Source organism: Aulonocara sp. 'chitande type north' Nkhata Bay, linkage group LG12 (assembly GCF_057382095.1).
Source record: "Aulonocara sp. 'chitande type north' Nkhata Bay isolate Kocher_YH1m ecotype deep benthic linkage group LG12, A_spYH_male_GT1.1, whole genome shotgun sequence".
NCBI lineage: Eukaryota > Metazoa > Chordata > Actinopteri > Cichliformes > Cichlidae > Aulonocara > Aulonocara sp. 'chitande type north' Nkhata Bay.
Window position 1 is genome coordinate 35,706,619 of NC_141355.1, and position 18,600 is coordinate 35,725,218.

General features: G+C 38.9%; 1 protein-coding gene across 2 annotated transcripts in view; it reads left to right on the top strand.

Annotated features, from left to right (window-relative positions):
- Window positions 1-18,600, top strand: part of LOC147317977 (spermatid perinuclear RNA-binding protein-like) — a 99,625-nt gene that overhangs the window by 18,297 nt on the left and 62,728 nt on the right. The gene's annotated exons all lie outside the window — the stretch shown is intronic.

The following is an 18,600-nucleotide window of genomic DNA, read 5'->3' on the forward strand; positions in this document are numbered from 1 at the left end:
AACCTCCAGAGATAATATTTAAAGAGCAACTCTGATGGTTTATGTGTTATGGTAAAGTCAGAGTAGAGAGACCGCTCAGGCCCTTGTGTGATTTGCTCTGTTTTGTGAAAGATTAAGGGATTCAAGGTAAAATCTAATGATGCTGCTGTACCTTGGATTTGGAAGCAGTATAAAAATGCATGTTTTTGTATTTGTTTCAAAGCACTATTTCTACGTATACTATCTCTTTTATGAAAGAAACCAACAATTTTCACCATTTGTGTTACATATCGTTTGAATTGAAATAAAATCCTTAAATTTCATGGCCACTTCATCAGTATTTTATTTTGATGCCAAATCTTTGCAAGGTTGCATAACAGAGCTCATGTTGGGAAATGGATTTTTAAAAAATAAAACATCATAATATCAGGACAAAAACGGTCCCTAAATCCCTGCATAGACTGCCCCGAACTTTGAAAGTGGATTTCAGAGTGCGGCTCACAGCTTTATTTGATTCCTCAGGTGTAGTGGCAGCAGGTCTGCTGGAGCGCCGCGAGGTGAAAAGTCTGGCGGTGAGATAACTCTCTCCCAGGCACTGGATTGTATGAGGTGAATGGTTGTACTGAATTGGGCTGAGTCCATGAAGGCTGCCTGGACGGGAGCCCAATACTACGCTGCTGTGTATTATAATTAGCTTCTTACACTGGAACCTTATTCAGGGCTCACACAGGGCTCCCAGGGAAGTTTGGGAAAGGCATTTCATTCTGTGCACTCCCTTCAAAATACACAACAACCACACTAAAATAACAATGAAGGCTATGCAAGAAGCAGAAAAAATAGATTGAAAGAAATTTGTTTGGGCTCATTGGTGAATGGGTCAAATGTTTCAGTTTTTATATCATAAAGGGATGAGCCAAATGCTCAAATAATTCTATGCACCATTTACTGTAGCACACAAATAACTGCAGTGGGTTTTTGGTCAGTTTCCACAGATGATTTTTGTGCTGAACTCACTCCTGAGTGGACATTATTTACCTCACTTTATTTGTCTAATCGTGAAAAAAATCTAGCTTCTTTATCTGGCGTATAAACACATATTACATTACAATGTTTTTACGTGTCATTGTTACATGTTTTAAGTAATCATTTGAAATTGATCTTAAATGACAGTTTTGGCTTCCAGTGTTTATTATAAAAGAATCTTTGTGCTTAAGATGGTTTTTCAGTGTTTCTTTTGACTTGTCAGGTGTTAGGTGTTATTTATTCTTTTTTTTAATGCCTACTTAATCATTTATAGCTTAACTGTAAATTTAGTTAATTACCAAAATGAACTGAAACATGAAGTTAGTCTTTTCTAAAGCTCCAACACTTCAAGTTCATATTTGTAATTTATATTTTATTGTGATTTTATTCGTACTGCGATTTTACTGGAAAGCACTTTGGTGTACTTCGGTCTTAAAAATGTGCTATATAAATAAATTTTGATTGATTGATTGATTGATTGATTGATTGATTTACTTGTGTTCTTGCTAAATGAAAAACTACACTTGTGTGCTATACTCCGAATGTCAGCTTGTTACTCTAAGCAGTAGCCTGTAGTCAGAGTGATACTGACACCCATTTACTCAAATATATAGTTGTTCAACAGTGCAGATATGTGAAATCGTTTAGGAAGGAAACGGCCGAGTGTAAGTGTCCACGTTCTCTGCCCTCTGAGTTCCTCTCTGCTGAGCTGTGAGTGGTCAGCCATGCATGGCCACATGATGTCTCCATTACCTGGCTAAGAGGCGGACATGCTGCCTGCCACACGCACACTTATATACCACCTGCTGCTTGTGTTCACTGCAGGCAACTCGCTTCATTGTCACTCTCTTCTGATTGGTTGCAGCCCGTGCCATGAGGCGAAATTGGATACAAGAAGTGTTTTACAGCTGCACATATACCAAAGTCTGCTCGCCAGCTTATTTGTTGTTGTTTAAGGAGTCCTCTGCAGGGCGTTTTGCACTAGTTCAGTGGTTCTTAACCTGGGTTCGATCGAACCCTAGGGGTTCGGTGAGTCGGTCTCAGGGGTTCAGCAGAGCCTCCACCGTGACATGCACGGCTCATTTTGTGCACCAATAAAAAGCATATCTATGTCTTGAATTTGAAAAAAAATCATATTTTATTTTTCACTAAAGAGGGGTTCAGTGAATGCGCATATGAAACTGGTGGGGTTCGGTACCTCCAACAAGGTTAAGAACCACTGCACTAGTTATTCTTTGAGGCTGTATGGGTTGCATCCCTATTGTTGTCTGTTTTAATTATTTGAAGCTGACAGCTAGGAGAAAATGAGCAATTAATGTGGACTTGAAAGGTAAAAAATGAGTTTATTTAATGTGAATCTCTGTTTACAGTAGGACAGTTCAAAGCAGCTCTTTAACCAGGGTACAATAAAGCTGGAGTTGCCATTAACAGTTTACTTTCTTGATTAAATTTTTTAAGCCTTTATGAAAGTTGATATTTTGTGGGTTTTTCCTTTTTTTCTGTTTCTCATGGGGGTAAGAATGAATAGTAAAAAAATAATATTTTTACAGTGATTATTTTGTTTGGTGAAGGACCCGGCTCTATGCTAGTAAAATTCAAGAATTAAACATAGAGCTGGATATAATCATAACAGGTCCGTGTGGAATAAAAACTTCAGGTATCTTTAGTTCAGTAAAGAAAAGATACCCAAAAGATATTCAAATTTAAGAGCAGCACAATTTAACAACTCTGAATATTTTTTTTTTGCTTGAAAAATTGCTAATTAATGAATAATTGTCCTGCCTATAAAAACTGACTTTTTTTTATCTGGACGTAGTTCTCCAACTGGAAACGCTAAGTTCAGATGAACAGAACTGACTTTTCTTACCTGGATGATTGAGCATGCATCAAGAAATTTATTGGACTGGCTGTTCCTTAGATGAGGTGTGGCTTAAAAGCTGTTAATGGAAGTCAGGCGAAGGGCAGCCAGTCAGAAAAAAGGCTCCTAGGGAGCAGAGCTTTAAAGAGATGGGAGCAAAACGGCGGTTTTTCAGACAAAAGATGCACTAAGGCTCTCTGTGACTTCATGGTATAACATAAATAAGGATTATTGTGAATTTTGAATCGCGTAAAGCTATTATAAAATGGCTCAAGAATAAAAATATAGAGCTGGAAATGAGTTGGGTGAGGCAAACAACCTAAAATCTTCAGTGTGAAAAAACTAATACCTGAGTCCTGACATTGAAAAATTACTGCCTACCCACTGAATGAAAAAACTGTTTGGGTAAAATTTTAGCTTTGAGTTTCCATAGAACAGATGCAAAAAGGAAAAGGTTGCAGACTCCTGAAACTTTTCAAAGATTAATCCAGGCTTCATGTTCAGGTGACAGAATTTGAAGAATCCATAGAATCGACAATAAAACCAATGGATGTTAGAAATGCATTCAACAATGAAGACTAACCAGGCTTACCCTTACAAACACAGCGGTACTGTCTGTTAAAACAGAAAGCGGGTTTCTATTCAATTACTGTTGGTAAATATCCACAGTGCAAACTCAACTTTCCTGTTAATTTCCTGCAGCAGTTCACACAAACAGAAACACACGTACATGCATGAAATGTAAACTTAATTTGCTGCATATAAAACTTTCTTGGGCAGAAGCAAAAGTGCTTTACAAACACTATAAGGATAATAAGGAAGATGGTACAGCAAGCAATAAAAATGCAAGGCAAGCTTCCTTCTATGGATGAGAATAATAAGGCAGAAGTGAAGAAAGCAGCTGCTCTCTGTTCTGTCTCACAATTTCCAGGCGGAAATTCTTCTTTGAGTCATTGTCGATACAGAGACAGCTTTATCTGGGAGATGGTTACACTTCTGTGCTATGACAACATCCTCACATTCACAGTTTGACTCAGTTTTCCTTTGCAGGAAAACTTTGGTGGGTAAAGTTTTGGCTATTGTCAGCAGAGTCTGGCAAGTTTGAAATCCCTTACCTGCAGGGAGAAAGAAGGACAGAGAAGCACAGCTTAGTTAATGAATTCAGATCCTGAATTAGCTTAAAATGCTCAAAAAAAGTTAAAGTAAACATCTATGATCAAATAACAGCCAAGTACAGTCCATCTGGAGAAGCTGGCAGCAACACAGCCAGACTCGAAGTTTGTGTCGTATTGTTATTCCGTCTTACCTGTTATACACTTTAGCTCAATTCCTTTGGGAGGGATTTCTATTTTCCTAAAAAAAGCAAGTGTGCACTCATCTAGAAGCCAAAACAACAACAACAACACAGTGCTGCTGAAGTATATTTGCTTTATGGTTTTTATTTTTCTCTTTTTTTTTTTAACTCTGTCTGAATGCAGTGCAAAAAACGAGTGCAAAGAATAAAACACTTTAGCACTAAACAAATTTACAAATTATTATACAAGAAGCTCATTTTTTGTTATACATTTGTAAAATCTCTGCAGTAGATCCTGAGGTAGACATTCTGTATTAACTTAACTTAAATTTTGCAAATATATGTGACAGATTAGGTTTTTCAAATTAATAGCTCCAGAGGGACAAACAGAAATTCTGGTACCTTGAACCACTTTTGAAAAGGTTTTTTAGACCTGTCTGCTGCCCTGTTAGTGGGAATAAGTGGACAGATGGTAAAGATGGACAGTACTAGGTAATAACATTTGCTTGTTCCTTTTTTCCGTTTTTAAACTTCTTGGATGCATGAGCTAAACCCAGGCAGGCTTGAAGTCCAATGGCAAAAACTTTGCTGACAAAATGATTAGGCCTACTTGTGTCAAAGTACCACATTAATGGGTTATTGAAGGGTTTCACTTGCCTAGCTGAAATATAAGGTTCTTGTTAAAATGGTCCTGTTTGGACCATTTTGAGTTCTTACAACAAAACTGCTTAAATTTAGAATCTCTTCGTCCTAGTGTGACACAAGCCCAGTGCACAACATTTGTCTAAAGTGTGCATACAATTACACAAACATGGACACACACTGCTGCTGATGCTTTTTAGTATCAGCCAGGGATGAGATTGTTGTGCTTACTTGGATATTTTCAGGCCCTCAGTGCAGCGCTGATCCATTAATGCATTAATGAAGGCCTAATCCTCCTCTGGAAAAAAAAAAAAAAAACCCACTGAAGCTGCCGTTTCATAACTAAATAGTTGAGTTTCCTGAGCTCTCTGTGTGGGCGTCACCCGGCTGGGCTTTATAAACTTCACCTTCCTCCAAAGGAGCCTGACTGCAGGTGATCGTGCAGATAGTGGGCTCAGTCTATTGCTAAAACTGCTGCTAATGATCAGAGGTTAACCGTTCTGTGGAGAGACCTGAACACATGCCGCGAGGCGCCAGCCTAAAGCTTTATGTTCAGTGTGCATGCTCCAACACTGCAAAGATGACAACAATTACTCATTTATACATTTTTTTTATCTGCTTGTTAATTTTTATTTATTTTTTTGTTATCATTTTGAGAGCTTACATCTGTACACATAACTCCTGAATTAAATGTAGGCATGTTCAGCACCAGAGTAGTTCAGCTGATTGTTGTCTGCACGACTTTGATGGTACAATTTTAAACAGCTGTAGAAAATAACAGGACTGGAGGCTGAAGCATGCTGTGCCAGACTGCAAATCGGCAAAAAACACAGCAGGGTGTTCTCCATATACCTGCATATACAACTGACAACCACAGTAAATAAGTGAAAATTTAAAGTACCGTTATTTAGCTTTAGATGTACATTTATAATAAAATATTTAAGAGGAAAACATTATTAGAAACTGTTTATACAAACAAGCAGAACATGGGTCAATATGGGCAATGAATGCTCTGTCATTGTGCTACGGTGTGAGCTTTGCACCAGGTGTCCTTTGGCACTGATGTCATCACTACTGTTGGATGCAGAGAGGGATCACTGGCCTTCTAAAATGTTTCAGAGCCCACATTTGGATACTGGAGAGTGTCTCTTAGTGGAGACTGTGGTTAGGGTCCAGCTCAGGAGCTTTCGTGATTTTTGCTTTACTTAAGTGCTGCCAAGCATTGAGAATTAGTTTTATTTTTAAAATGTTTTTTCAGACACAAGCTAGCTCTGTTACACTTACTTATGTATTTAAAAGGCTCGCCATGACTGTTAATTACACATGTAATGACAGAAAGAGTTACTATGGGAAAAGAATGCAAAAATATCAAAAATCCAAATAAAAGTTCTCTGGGCAAAAAGGTCCTCAGCTGATATCAGTCCGGAGCGTGGTGCATGAAATGATTTACTGTTCTGTCATCAGTCGCTGTGTGTCTGAAGTAGCAAGAACTGCACCTAAACTCCCGCCAAACAGCTGTTATGGCTTTGTCACACAGTATGTAGTGTGGTGGGTGGATAGCCAGTGGGTCTAACACTTTCATGGTGGAAATCCAGAAAACCATCCACTGTTAGCACTGTCTTTTTTTTTTTTTTCCACAATCACTTATTCATTTTCATAGTCAAATGTGCAAATGTTTGTAATATTTGATTATATAATCAAATTTAGAATATTTTCTGACAGGCTTACCTGGCTCAGCTTTGACTCGGTGCCATTATGGTATTGGCTTAAAATACACTCCTTCAGAAAATTAACCCAGACCTTTTTTTTTTTCTTTTCTTTTTCTAACAACCATTTAATTGTGACACCGGGGGATCCTTAACAAGCTTCCAAATATGGCAAGGCCAGACTTTAACAAATACTGCTGTTCTGTTAATTTTGTCCAAATGATGATTTCAACAGAAGCCTGAAGGCTCTAGTCAGTCTTCGGACTCTCCCTGTTGGTCCGAGAGTCTTGATGGTGCATTAGGGTTCAGAGCCAAAGAACAGAGCTGTGTGTTTGTTAAGGAAAGCTTATTTCCAACAGTGATACAATATATAATCTGCTGATTATTGAGGATTTCACACGTACACTTTTATTGCGCGGGCTGTCCTGGTGTATTGATGGCCATCTGTGCATAGTTTGTCACGTATTTTAATGTTTTATCCATCCGAGAACATGCAAACACACACGTGCTTCCATCCACACTTCAGCCGCTAATACAATCGAATTCTGTGGAAAACACCATCAATAATTTATAATTAGCAACTTTTCCTTAAAGCTAGTATGAAAGAAGCATGCAGTCACCCATTGGTTAGTGTGTTCCCACGACGAAGTCTAGAGCTGAGCATTGGTGGTCGGATCTCAGTGTGAAACTGTACGTTTTTTGGCTAAAACTTTAGTGCATATAGTTCATCATGGAATGAACTGTGTTCCAAAAACTGGGGATTGAGCCGATAAAGGACCAGTCATGTCACAGAGAAAGTAAGCATGTTTTCCCAGACATGCTCTTTTTCTTAGAGGAGTCTCCCCCTCCTGGCAAGGCCTTTTTTTATTCCTTACAAAACTGAGGCTCACACCCTCGGGCCCACCTGTGTTTTGTTTTTTTTTGTGTGTTTTTTTTTGTTGTTTGTTTGTTTGTTTTATATATCTATACCCATATAAGCAAAAATACATAACAAATGAAATTTTTCCCCCTTTAAAAAAAAAAAGGTAGGACTTGTGTAGTTCATCTCACACAGCCAATAATCTAGTTACTATCTCAAGACACCTCAGTTGTATATCATAAATCTTGACCTCAACTAATGGATCTTTACAGCCAGTACCAATTTAAGATTTAAACGCAAACAATTGCAGAGAAAACAATTGAGCCCGGACAGACCGTGGTGTGAACTGTTAGTCGATATGCTCTGTTTTAAATTGTGTGGACCGTCACCCTTTGCTTTGTCTGCTTAAACTACGACCAGGATGCCTGATGTTTGGAGGCCTCTGCCTCCAATTAGCACTTTTCTAGAGACCCTGATGTGGTCTCGCCTCTCATCTTTAAAGCAAATGTGTAGAAATTCTGCAGATCCCAGCCTGTGATATGGGATAATGGCTTCTTTAAAAAGACTGTGAGCAGCAGCTAAAACTTCACAGACAACCAGGTGTTAATTAACATCCCTCTTAATTTTGATGATATTTTACACGCTATTTTTATCTCTGGCTGTTAGCCCTGACTCTTCTTTCCAGTGCTTGGCTTTGTTAAGATCTAGAAATTGAGTCTTTTGTACAAATCTTTAGAGGCTCACTGAAATGTATAACACTTATTGTAACATTACTCCCTTTTTCTCGCATTCTAGTCTTACACAGGAAACTAGGCCTGGCTCAGACATCTCACCCTGTCTGCGACTCCTGGCTATAAATTCAGAGCATGCTGTGATATTTTTTTAAGGTAAATATTAGAGATGGCACGATACCACTTTTTTATGTCCGATACCGATATCATAAATTTTGATATCTGCCGATACCGATATGAATCCGATATAGTGGGTTTTTTTTAATCAATAAAACTGTTTTTGTTTTTTTTTTTTATATCTTGCTGCATTTTGTATACGTTCATACTCAAGTTTAAATAAACAACAACACTAAAGCTCATCAATACTGATCAAACTAATAAAGTTAAACCTACTCCATCCTTCCTATTCTGGTATTTTAAAGAGTACTTAGCAGAAATATTAAGCAACCTAACTAATAGGGTTGCAAACTCCCAGCAAAGAAAAATAGGGAACCACCCCCCACCCTCCACCTCATGATGCTTAATCGATGTAATCAAATTTAATTTGATGCAGTGTGAAAAAAAAAATGCACAGAAATAAATTATTTTTCAAGAATAATTAAATAGATTCAACATCTTTCTTCAACAGAATTGCAGACTGCACAGATGGTACCTTCCCAAAGGAAAAAGTACTATAGCTTACTAGGGTAAATGGTAAATGGCCTGCATTTGTATAGCGCTTTTCTAGTCCATAGGACCCCAAAGCGCTTTACACTACATTCAGTCATTCACCCATTCACACACACATTCACACACTGGCGATGGCAAGCTACATTGTAGCCACAGCTGCCCTGGGGCACACTGACAGAGGCGAGGCTGCCGGACACAGGCGCCACCGGGCCCTCTGACCACCACCAGTAGGCAAACACGGGGTTAGTATCTTGCCCAAGGACATTTGGCATGCAGCCAGGATGCAGCCTGGGATCAAACCACCGACCTTCTGATTAGTGGCTGACCTGCTCTGCCACCTGAGCTACAGCCACCCAGTATATTAGACTTAACAGTTACTATATACAGTAATGGACTTCTATATATTTCACACAAGATTAAAACTTTGGGTGTAAGATCCAGATAATTATTTATTAAAAGCTAGACATTTTAATGAGAATAAGAAAGAAAAGTATGTCTTTGTGCCCCCTTTTCCCTGTTAATGCCCTATCGGCCCCCCTGGCTAAACTTTGCTAGATCCGCCCCTGCACAGTTACCAGCCATCAGCTGCGTAGAAAAAGATCCTCGAGTAGAAAGTAATAATAAATAAATTCTAACAACAGCTTATCAAGCTTAAACGTGCTGCTGTTGTTCAGCCGCTGGTTTCCTCTTTCTGGTGCAAAGTGGGCCAAAAACAAAGAAGAGAGACGGACTCGCGACAGAAAAGCCGATCAGCTGATCATTGATCAGTTTCATGATTGAAGTAGCAACAGGAGAGGGAGGGAGAGAGAAGAGGCAGTCGCTCCATATATCGGTTGTTAAGCTTAACGTGTGGAATGCTTTACAAACATTCAGAGATCAACTTACACACTTGCTTTACTTCTCTCTGGGAAAACTTCCTCGGAAATGAAATGCTGGTTTGGTACCAAGGCTACAAATACACACAGCCGCTCTATCACGTGAGCACACTGCTCTGAGGTGCTACGGTTATGAGCCGAGTTACGCCATGTCGCAAGTTTTGCGAGGTGCTTTTTTGATATTTGATGGATCGGATTACATTTTTTATTTCTCTCCGATATCCGATCCAGTAATTTACGTCAGTATCGGACCGATACGTAATATCGGATTGGTCCATCTCTAGTAAATATAGCCTTGTCCCTAAAAGCATCTACCTTCGGATGTGTACCTTCGGATCTCTGTTGCTGAGTGTAGCTCTTCCCTGCCAGCTGTGGCTCACATTTATAACATTTGTAGTTGGGTTTATTGGCTCTGCAGCAGAGTCGGACATCTCGGGCTCTGCCAGGAGATCACAGAGGATCTGTGCAGCTGGTGAAATATGTTCTCTGCTGTGCTGTGAGGCGTCATAATGTTCAGGGTTACAGTACCTGCACTGAAACGCATTATGATTCTGCAGAGCTGGTGGGAGCGCCCACACAGATTGCCTCAGTGTTAGGAGAAAGCTGCAGAGAATGAGGCTCTGTCACCGAGGTTAGCGGGTCAAGACTCACATTGTTTTTGAAATTAAGTATAGAAGAAGGAGTTTCTGACCCGTCTTCACATCCTGCACATCTGTCATAATATGTGCTCTCACACTGAAAACCTGCAGCATGCCCCAAAAATATCCAAATCTGGAGTGTGTTCTGGAAATCACATTGCAGTCAGGATAAAGGAGTGAGTGTGCACAGACTGATGGACGGGGGAGATGGTGAATGAGGCTACGGTTTCATGTTGTCAGGACTTGCATGTATTTTTCTGTACAACCCTTATCAGTTTGATTTTACATTACACAAATTTTTCATAGTAAATTAGAAAAGTGTATACTTGAGTTTTTTAATGCTTATTTTTTCCTTTTTAAGTTCTCTTTTTTTTAAATGAAAGATGTTAATGTATGGAACATTACAAATAGTAATGAGAGAGAGACTAGGATGCAAAGGTGAGTCTCAGCTTGAATCTGATTGGCTTGCTGAAGCAGCCTAACAACTTCCTGTTTAATATTTGACACAGAAATCCAAACCGACAAGCATTTTGCGTTAGATTCATAGATTGTATAAAATATGGATGTAACTTTCTGGTCAGAAAAATGTCAATTTGGAAGTGCCTTAAACCTGCAATTCATCTGAAGGTCACCAGATGGCGATAGTTGTGGTTGCAAAAACGCTTGCAATTGGTTGGGAAATGGCTTTCTTTCTGGACCTCTGTAAATACTTACGAGTTTATGGGCTCAGTTGCTCACCTTGTGTCATACTGAATAAAACCAACACTCTTATTTTGTACATTTTGGTCATACCACGTTATAAAAAGGTGGATTAGCCATGTTTTCCATGGCACATCGACTAATGTCAATCACAAATCAGCGAGCAGTCAATTTGTTTTGGGGCTTTTTGTTTTTGTTTGTTTGTTTGCATTTTTGTGTAACCAAGATGGCGGAGGCCAAACATTTTTTTTTTTAAAATAAACCATGCTCGATGTAGACAATTGGCAAATAAATAACATTAAATGTTAAAGATTTATCAAGTCAAGCTCAGAATGAAGTTTGAAAGGACTTCACAGGCAGAAAAACATATTTAAAAATGGGAGAAAATTAAAATTTATCAACATATTGAAAATGCGAAACATACAAATACACAAGGAAAAAGCCAAAACAACCAAAACTTTAACATGCATTAAAACCAACCGAGAGAGAAGATGAGAAAGAGCGAGAGGAGGAAAAACACACAAACTTAGAAGAAAACCAAACAGCCAGCATGGTATAGATAAAGAAAATGTGCATCGGCTTGACCTGATTACTAAATGTGACTGAAACCTAACAGTTGGTGTGTCTGGTCTCTGAATATATGCTTGCTCAAATTGGATTCAGATTCATTTTTGACATTGGCTATTTGAGAGTTTGGCCTCATGCTTGGAACAAGCTGCATCCTGTTTTGAATGAGCTTCATTCTGCTGAAAGTCCAGCAAACAACCCTTGTAGTAATACAGCTTTCTAGAAAGGAAATGAGCGTGATGCATTGATTACTTGACAGTGCAATTCTGTCGGACACCTGGCAACAAATCTCCTGGGAAAGAAACTAAAACAGCCAGGCTATAGGCTTTTGTTTTCCTCAAGCTTTTGGTAGTTTTTCTCTGCTTAAGTGGTGGATGGTAAAACTGGAAAATACAGAGGAACTATACTTCACAAAATAAATTCCTGAGAGAGAGGGTCATGGAAACAAAAACTAAAACATGAAATCATGTTAATTTTATTCTCATTAGTTTTTGAGCCGTTTTACTTTAGTTTGCAGGTATCACTTCAGAAGCAAATCTCAAGTGTAGGAAACAGTGTCATTCTCAGCACTTGGATTATTATGAGAGAGTCTGGATTGTCTTTTGTCGTCAGATCAAATGTTAGTCAGAAAAGCTTTGTATAAGAGAAAAAGCCTTTTTCTTCTCTTCTTCCCATCCCCCCCTGGAGCAAGCTCACAGGATTGCGCAGGGCATTATTTGAAGTCTTGTATGAACATAAAAGCCTGCTCATAAAAGTTCCCTGCAGTGAAAACGACCTAAATAAACACAGCCCTGAAATAAAACTCTCCCCAGGTTCAGCTAACCTTTCCTCAGAATGGAGGATGGGGACAGGAGAGGCTAGAAGAGGCATTAGGGACCGAGTGCCTGAGCATGGGATGGTTTTGTAGTGGCAGAATGCAGCTATTTGGTGGATGTAGTTGTCCAGAGTGCATTACAGCAGCATGAGTGGTTGCATTTTTAGCCAGGCTACAGTCTGACCTCTGACGCTGGTAGTGATGGTAGTGTTTCAGTCCCACTGGGGATGGAACCAGTAGCACTTCTGCCTTTCTGCACACACAGTCGCACACATTCACAAAGGTTGTATGTGGAAGTTGTCTATTTGAATTTCAGTGAGATTTCTGAAAATATCTTGAGCTGTGAAGCTGTTTGTTTGTCTGAATGCATCATTCATTCATACCTTAGTCGCCTACTGTGGCTCACGCAATCCTAGCAATCTCTTACAACATCCTATATTCTGCCAGTTGTGTTTCTAGTTTCCAATCTTCTGACTGACACCAGGTTTACTGCATCTGCTCACGTCTCCTATCGGATTGCTTTCTGTATATGGCCACATTCAACAGAACATGTAAAATACAAACTAAGTGTAACACATCCGAAAATGTGATCTGCAGTATTGAAAATACTGTGTTATTCAGGCCACTCTCATTCCAAAATCTTGTGACGGTTTGTGTAACACATCCCAACCACCTAAACATTATTACTGCCCAGGGCACACCCAGATCTCATCAACCTCTCCCACAGTTCAAGGAACGTGCTCAGAAAGAGCCCATAGCTGAGTGACTGTCCAATAAAAGTATCTGAACATGTGTCAGAACAAGCCTGATCTGCAGAGGTCCCAACCCACAAGCCACAGTGCATCCTCTGCCAGTGGTGTGTGGTAGACACCAGAGGTCTTTTGTCCGTACCGCAAAATATGAGAGCTGTTGTGAAGCATGAGTGGGACCTACCCACTGTTACATGGTTTTAATTTTATAGCTGATCAGTGTGCAGACATTGTTTTTTTGGGCTCAGCCTATGACCTGTGCTTTTTTGCAACAAGCCTTGCCACTATCGCCCTGCAATAAAAGCTATTTTCAGTTTACTCTTTACCTGAACCATTACACACCTGTGCACACCAAGACAGAACATGATCTTAATATAAAAAAGGTGGCTAAATGGACCCCAATGACAGTGTAGTTCACTACAAATCATGCCAAACATATCAATAGTGTCCTTGCAGTTAGCTACAGTAATTAAGGATGCCTTCATTTCTTTGCCATAGCTGTTGCTTAATCCTCCTCCTCCTGGTTTGTATGTTTTTTTTAAATTCATGCATTGAAGTGCCACATTTCATTTTACAACCTTTCGAAGCCCCTGTTGGTAAAGTAATGAGAGCTCAACAGCAGTGTTGTGGGATGGTCACGACATGGGAAGATATAACTGGAGAATTCCTTTCACATTCAGTCTAATTTAGAATTCACGTTAATGTAAATCTAGACTACAGGATACTTTTAATTCTTATTGTTGGTTAAAAACATATTTTAATACATTTTAAATGCACATAATTTGCTTTGTTTTTCATGTAACTTGCAATAATTAAAGAAAGTGCCTCACAGAAGAAAAATCAAGCAAATATAATAAAAGTGTCATCACACTTGTTGGCAGATGCTAAATATTAAAAGCCTAGGTCTGGATTATGATATCTTTGTGCTCCTTATTATTTAATTAGGGACATGTAAGATCCCTTCGTGTAACTGATCCCCCTCTCTGTGCCTGTCCTCACAGCCAAGTTGTTGCCTGGCTCGACCCTCCTCTGTTATAAATAACCAGTCCTCATAAGCAACTAAGGTTATTTGTATTCCATGTGCAACAAGCACTGCATTTGTACCACGTCACTGAAGTGCAGTGAAACTAATTTTGCTTTTGTTGCTTAATTCTTGCAAACATTTGTCTTTGACAGGAGTTTAATGATGTTAATGACTGTTTGACAGAATCAAATGAAATGCATTTGCAGAGTTTTTGTTCTTGCCGAAGCTCTGAGATTGGGGAGTGCGTTTTAATTTATTGTCCTATAATGTGGGTGTTTTGAAGCCCTTTGAGACTCTAGCTGTGATTAAGTTTATGCAAATAAACCTGACTCAAAGAGAGTGGATGCATTTAACGCAGTGTTTACATCCTTTATTATGCAGGCTTTTCAGTGTAAAACATGTCAGTCCAATGATAAAAGTTGTGTGGAAAGTGTATTTTTAACAGTCTTGCTTGCTAGTGCTCGCTCCCTGGCCTGCTTTTTACTTTTTTTTTTCTTTTCTTTTTTTTTTTTAAATCATCATTGTCTTTTTGTCACATGCTGAGCTCACCATCTGCCACTGCTGCAGTATCGTCAACGTCCTTAAAAAGTCATTGCTGTATACTTAATTATCTTGCTTTAATCACCTGCCCTCTTCAGGGAGATGAAAGGTTATTAGAAAATGAGCCCACACGGGGATTTTATTAAAACTGAAGCACAACTCTGTATGCAAGTGTATATACAGCCACGGTTGGGGATGTAGGTCCTGTTGTCCTTGTACCATGTGCTTCTTTTTTTCTTTTTCTTTTTATATGTGGTTGAAGCTACATCCATCACACTTGAATCCTTCCTCTGGCTGTATTTATATTAGTTCTGTATGACTTGTTTGTGTTGTTCTGGTTTTTGTAGTGTGATTGATTTTAGATCCTCCTACAGTTCTGATCAATTCCACTTTTAATCATAAAATGCTGATTTAAGAAAACAACACAGTCAATGAGATAATTTTGTTTTTGAGCATATTGAAGTTCCGACATGTCACGTCACAAGGAGGCTCGCCTGCTCTTTCTTAACGAAATTAATATAATATAATATAATATAATATGATATGATATAATATATGACACTAAATAATGGCACATTAATCAGCTGCCTCTGTAGTGAGTTTCCTTGGGATACCTCTGGGATCTTGGACTGCAGCGGTAGTCCAAGGAACACGAGGAAATCACCCAAGTAATAGCAGTGTGTTTACCTCCACCTGCAGCTCTGTAAAACGGTGAGAGCAATTTTGAATTTTTCTATTATTTTGTCTGCAAATGTGTCACTTACACGAGTGTAGAGAAACCCGTGGCCTGGTCCTCGGTCTGTCTGCCAACAAAAGAAGTGGTAACTACATCACCTTACTGCGTCCTCCATCCTCTTCCTCCTCAGTAATCCATCACTGGCACTCAGTCAAATCACACTTTTCATGCTAGAGATGTGTTAACCAAATGGGAGCAGAGATGTAGCAGAAAAGTGGAGCGAGGAGGCCTGAATCCTGTGGCAGAAATGCAGCTCTCTTAGTGTGAGAAGCAGGCTCGTTAGCATTCATGTGTTGCGTTCCTGGTCTCTCACACGTAGCAACATCCTCCATTATTGAGCAGTAGTAAATGCTTTGAAGTTGTGCTGTTTGGGGAGTTTGTGCTCCAAAAGAGAGTAGGAGTGGGGACGCGAGGCTTTGAAAGGCAGAAATCTCAGCTAGTTATTGTGTTGTATTGATCAAAATCCTTTTTCCTGATATTTCTCTGCCCACTGTTGCACTGTGTTTTTTCCTTTTACTGGATGGTAAAAAATGGCTGTTCCACATAAAGCAAAAGAAGCAGCAGCACCACCAGCCTGCTCTGGTCTGTCATTGAAAACAAGGTCAAGGTGACGGAGAATCTAATTGACGCTTGGCTCAACCCCGCCAGTCCCCCCGGGATGTTTAACAGCAGCGCTGCTCACTCACCCTCCTGCACCGCCATTGCCACGTGGTTACACCACAAGCTGCGACTTGCATCTCATTAGCATTTGACAGTGTGGGCCAAAGCTGCAGTTTCATCTAATGCATTTAATGGTGAGACTATATTCAGAGTAATTTAATTAATGCCTTAGTGTGAGTCTGCGGTCAGATAACATTAAAACAATTTCACAGCAGCGTCACAATCAAAGTGGTGTGTTTCAAATTGTTAATAGCTGGTTTATTTTTATTCATAATAGGGAGCACATCTTTGATATCATCCATATTAAACATAAAGCACCATCAGTGGGTGAATTTTTAGATTATTATAGCCAAATAACTTACACTTGGTACATGGTACATGTTTACAGGTCTGTGATTTGAAGGAGTTGTTGAGCAAACTGAAGAAATCCTATGGATGTCATCATATATCTTTTCTTTCTGTTTTTCTCTTTAATTTTGACTGTTTATTATTCTGCACATGTGAGAATTCAACCTGGTAAATATTTTCAAGGTGCAGTTGCTTAGTAGCGCCACATGGTAGTGGAAAGGCAGTTCCTGTTAATAACGTTGGACAGAAATTGGAGGCAGCCAAGGGTGTAGCAGGAGGTAGCCCTCGGCGAATGGAGCTAAGGGACTAAAATACTTATTTCTACATTTACACCTGCTTCTAGACTTAATTTTAATTTTCACAAATGTGAAATGGATGATCTGATTGGATTTATAACAGGACAGATTCCCCTGATTGCATTAATTTCCAAGCAATAGCTAGAGATTAAATCACAACAGAAACTTGGGTGCGTAATAAGCTGCTGACTTTCTTGTGTATAAAGTACAAAATCCAGAGTCTAAATTCCTGAATATATTAGAAATATTTTTGGTAAAGAGTTGTGGAAAGACACTGATATGTTTTGCTGAAATATTCTGCTCTTTTAAGACAATACGTTTATTGGTTTATTCATTCTTTTCAGTTATTGTGGAATGGAAAGCAACATTTCAGCAAAGAGTCGACCAATCACACACATTACTAATGCAAACTCCTCACAGAAAGTGGTTATGAAATTCAAATCTAGAAACAAATAATGCGCCATTGTGGCACCTATAAAAAAGAAAATCACTGCTCAGAATAATCCCCCCTGGGATTTACAGAGTATGTGATAGGTTACAAAAATTAGGTGGTGAATGATGGTTAGCTTTCAATTCAGTTTCATTCAGTTTCATTTCATTTCAAATCTCAAACAGTCACCTCAAGGCACTTTATTTTGTAAAGTTAAAGCCCTAAATTATTAGAGAGAAAACTCCAACAATTGAACGATCCACCCGTGAGTAGGCAATTGGTAACAGTGGGAAGGAAAAACGTCATTTTAACAGGAAAAATCCTCTGACAAAACCCGGCTCAGGAAAGGCCAGCCATCTGCCAAGAGAAGAGAGCAGAGGAAGGTGGGACAAAAGAGACGCAAACAAGAGAGCTGGAGTTTAAAATTACTGACACATAACTGTAAACAGGACTTTAACTCGGGAGATTGTGGTTCATGCCCTGTGTTATTACTAGAGATGGCACGATACCACTTTTTTATGTCCGATACCGATATCATAAATTTGGATATCTGCCGATACCGATATGAATCCGATATAGTGTTTTTTAATCAACAAAACTGTTTTTTAAAATATCTTGCTGCATTTTGTATAAGTTCATACTCAAGTTTAAAACAACAACTACACTAAAGCTATTCTGTTATACCTGTATACAAAAAAAATATTTCATAGTTCAGCAATACTGATCAATCTAATAAACTTAAACCTACACCATCCTCCCTATTCTGGTATTTTAAAGAGTACTTAGCATAAATATTAAGCAACCTAACTAATAGGGTTCCAACTCCCAGCAACAACAAAATTAAATAAATAAAAAATAGGGAACCACCCCTCACGCTCCACCTCATGATGCTTAATCGACGTAATCAACCTTAATTTGATGAAGTGTGAAAAAAATGCACAGAAATCAATTATTTTTCAAGAAATATTAAATAGATTCAACATCTTTCTTCAACAAAATTGCAGACTGCACAGATGGTACCTTCCCAAAGGAAAAAGTACTATAGCTTACTAGGGTATATATATTAGACTTAATAGTCACTATATACAGTAATTGACTTCTATTCATTTTACATCAAATTAAAACTTTGGGTGTCAGATAATTATTTATTAAAAGCTAGACATTTTAAATGAGAATAAGAAAGAAAAGTATGTCTTTGTGCCCCCTTTTCCCTGTTAATGCCCTATCGGCCCCCCTGGCTAAACTTTGCTAGATCCGCCCCTGCACAGTTACCAGCGTCAGCTACGTAGAAAAAGATCCTCGAGTAGAAAGTAATATTAAATAAATTCTAACAACAGCTTATCAAGCTTAAACGTGCTGCTGTTGTTCAGCCGCTGGTTTCCTCTTTCTGGTGCAAAGTGGGCCAAAAACAAACAAGACAGACGGACTCCCGACAGAAAAGCCGATCAGCTGATCATTAAGCA